Here is a 4,429-nt window from a genome sequence, read left to right on the forward strand (position 1 = left end):
ACAAATTTAAATTTACAAATAACTAAAAATAAATAATTACTAAATAATATTTAATATTAAAACTATATTATAAAATTATCTTAATATATAAAATATACTAATATTATTATTAATATTATAATCAAAGTAATGATTAAAATATAAAATAGTAAAATTAACCAACCTAATTCTAAATAATATCAAAATTATGTACTAATTATGTAATTTAACCTAAATTAATATTCGAGACTAAAATAGAAATTTATTAATATTTAGGGGACTAAATGCATAATTTAACCTATATATATATATAAATATAGTAAGGACTAAAATAAAAATAATTAAAATACGAAACCAAAATTGAAATGCGCAAAACCTTATTTTAGTGACTAAAATGGAAGAATACAAAGCTTGAAGGACCTCGTGTGTAGTTTAACGATGCTAAAATTACAAAGATACCCTCCCCAAAATGACGTCGTATGGGGGAGGGTATTTAAACAATAAAACCGACCCAAAAAGGGCCATATCTTCCATTTTCTCATTTTGCTTCTCTCTCAAAAGAGAGAGAATCTATAAACTCTCTCTAAAAATCCCTCGCCTGAGGAAAAGTTACCACCGGCCGGCCACCACCCACGGTGGCCAGAAAATTCCAAATCCCACCAAATCGAAGCCTTGTTTACCCTAAGCCTAAATATGGCCTCTCTTTTGATTAAAACCCAACAAAACTTCCTAGATCGAAGAAAATATCTTCGAACAGAGGGTTTCCCGATGACTTTTTTAGGCTTCAATGATGACAAGGTACGCTTGTTCTCATTCTCTTCTTTACATTTTCGTTGCTGGATTGTTTTTTCTCTCTTTCTTGGCTTGTATATGGCTCTCTGTTGTTGGTCTCTCGTTGTCGTTTATCTCTTTCTGTTTCTATTTCTTGGTCTCTTGCTGTTGTTGTCTGGTTTCCTTGCAGGATCGGGTTTTTATAGCCCTTAGATCTACCTCTGATCGATCGGCTGTGGAAGGGTAGTGATGTTGGAGATGAGATGAAACCCTAGTAGAAAACCCTAAATGGGTTTTAGGTCTACTGAGTCTGTTGGGCATCCCGGGTTGGACTGGTTCTGGGTCTGAACTGGTTGTAAATTAAATCTGGACCTAGCTCGGGTTGGGTTGTAATCGGGCCTTGGTTGTAATTGGACCTTCGGGTTTAATGTGCATTTGGACCTATAAAAATTGTAAAAATTAATTATAATAATATGTTGAAAACTCGGGTAAAGAATACGGAAAAAACACAAGAATTTTAACGAGGTTCAGCAATGAGCTTACGTCCTCGGTGCCCTAGGCGGCGCTAGAATTTTTATTCAATATCTCATAGGTTTTAGTTACATCTCCTTTTATAATAAATAAACCATGGTACATATTTACAAAAATAACCCTATACCGTACCGCGGGGTTGCAGCCCCGACCCCCAACCACAATAATCATAACCCCCTCTACGAGACTTTCTTTGTAAGGACAGATGATGCTCGCTTCTCTCACTCTGCTCCATCCTTTGTCCTCTTTATCGGTATATTTATGAGCCATACCTAACAAATATCAACCTTGGTGAATATCATGCCCCTTAGGAAACATTCAATGTGGGTTAGGTTACCTTACTTCTTTAACAACTCGAAACATTCAACAAGTCCAAGCAATGCATGAACTTGTCTGTCATAACTGGCTTGGTGAACATATTAGTGGAATTCTCATCAGTGTGTACCTTCTGAAACAAAATCTCTCCAGATTCAACCAACTCTCTGATCTTGTGAAACCTTACATCAATATGCTTAGTTATAGCACGATATACATGATTCTTAGCAAAGTGGATAGTACTTTGATTGCCACAAAGCAACTGAACTCCACTTTACTGAACACCCAACTCCTTCACTAAACTAGTAAGCCATAAAGCTTCTTTTATAACTTCAGCCGCTGCCATGTATTCAGCTTCATTTGTAGATAATGCCACAACATATTGAAAAATATACTTCCAAAAAATAGGCCCTCCACCAAGAGTAAAGACATACCCTATCGTAGATTTTCTATTATCCAAATCACCCGTATAGTCTGAATCCACAAATCCTACAACCAAAGGATTATCCCGCTGACTACCAAAAATAATTCCATGTCCCAGAGTACCCTTTAAGTACCTAAAGATCCACTTGACTGCTTCCCAATGTTGCTTACCAGTTTTAGACATGTACTTACAAACTTGACTAACAACATGAACTAAATCAGGACGAGTACATACCATTGCATACATCAAGCAGCCAACAGTATTAGAATAAGGAAACCTTTTCCATATCTTCAACTTCCTTATATGTCTTAGGGAACTGTTCTGATGAGAGCTTAAAGTGATTCGCCAATGGAGTGCTCACTAGTTTTGCGCTACTCATTGCAAACCTTTCTAGCATTTTCTCAACATAAACCCATTGAGATAGCCACAGTTTCCTTGAGTTTCTGTCCCTGCAAATTTATATTCCAAGAATTTTCATTGCAACACCTAAATTTTTCATATCAACTTTATGACTCAATAAAGTTTTCAAACCGATAACATCATCCATGTTCTTGCAGCAATTAACATATCATCAACATACAGTAACAGAAAAATAAAAGAACCATCATCAAGGCTCTTAACATAGACACAACAATCATACTCACATCGCTTGTAGCCAATCTTGATCATATATGAGTCAAACTGTTTGTACTATTGTCTCAGAGACTGCTTCAACTCGTACAAAGATTTCTTCAATCTACAAACTAAATGCTCGTTTCCAGGTTGAGTGAAACCTTCAGGCTACTGCATGTAGATATGTTCCTCTAAATCACCATGCAAAAATGCAGTTTTAACATCCATCTGCTCTAAATGAAAATCCCAGCTAGCCACTAATACAAGTACTGCTCGGATTGAAGTGTGCCTGACCACAGGAGAAAAAACTTCATCATAATCAACTCTTTTCTGCTGTGAAAAACCCTTTGCTACCAAACGAGCCTGGAATTTCTCCCCCTATTTTTCTGTTACTGTTGGTTTCTTCTTATCAATGTTATTAAAACCAAACCGGACCGGCCGGTTCAACCGGTTGAACCATGAACCGGTGGCTTGTCCGGTCCGATTAACTCCCAAAACCGGATGAGCACAAAACCGGTAAAGAATCTGAAGAACCGGCTGAGAACCGACAAAATCGGGGTGAACCAACTGAAAACCGGCAAAACCAGTGTGAATCGTCGGTTCTCTTTTTTTCTTTAAAAAAAATTAAACCAAACGACGTCATTTGTTAAGCGAGCCAACTCGAACTTGAGTATTGCTGAGCTCGACTCGAACTCGAAAACTTTAAAAGTAAGCTCAAGTCGACTCAAAAACTCACGAGCTAAAAATTATCAAGTTTAACTCGAACTTGAAATGTAATATTGAAACTTAAACTCAAAAAGGCACGAACTCAAAAAAAATTTAGAAGCTCGATTGAAGCCTAAAATTCGATCTAAATTGAAGCGAAGGAATAATTCGCTCTGTGCTCACCAAAAGGCTCCATGATTTTGAATGTCAAATTACCTCTAGTACTTATAGAAGTCAATTGAGATTCTTTTTTATGTTTCTTAGCCATGTGAGATTGTTTTGTTCTCATATTTTTACTCTTTAGACTTTTGGGATGCTCTTCTATGTTTCTTAGCCATGTGTGATTGTTTTTAAAAAAATTAAACCAAACGACATCGTTTGTTATGATTTTTTTCATCCCCAAATTTATTTTTTGATTATAGTTATATAATTATATTTATTATTTAATATGTTTTACCTTAAATATTATGTTGTAGTTGATTTGAATCATTTTGTTTCACTTGATTTTATGTTTTTTAACTTATATATGTTATGACTTGTGATATTTTTATACCTTTTAATATTGTAAACTTAAAAAACTGTTATATATATATTAATATTGTTTTGAAAATTATGTAAAATTTTAAAAAATATTATTTTATATAAAATCCGGTTGAACCGCGGTTGAACCCAGTTGAACCAGTGAACCAGTACCTTCACCGGTTCAAGGTCCGATCCGATTTTAAAACATTGCTTCTTATACACCCATTTGCAACCAATAGGCTTCTTACCCTCAAGAAGACGAACTAACTCCCATGTATGATTGTGATTCAAAGACTCCATCTCCTCAACCGTGGAAGCTATCCACTTGTCGTTTTCCTAACTAGTAACAACATCATGAAAAGTAACTGGATCATCACTGCTAACAGTAAGTGTAAAAGAGACCAAGTATTCAAAACCCAATATGATCAGAGGTTTTATATTCGTCCGTCTCACCCTGTCACTGGCGAGACTATAATCCTGCAAATCAATCGTAGCGGAACCACCAGAAGTCGATTGAGAAGTTTATGTTTTCTTAACTGGAAAGTGCTTAAAATCTACCACTGTCGTGTC

The sequence above is a fragment of the Hibiscus syriacus genome, unplaced genomic scaffold, assembly GCF_006381635.1.
Source record: "Hibiscus syriacus cultivar Baekdansim isolate YM2019G1 unplaced genomic scaffold, ASM638163v2 tig00008146_pilon, whole genome shotgun sequence".
Classification (NCBI taxonomy): domain Eukaryota; kingdom Viridiplantae; phylum Streptophyta; class Magnoliopsida; order Malvales; family Malvaceae; genus Hibiscus; species Hibiscus syriacus.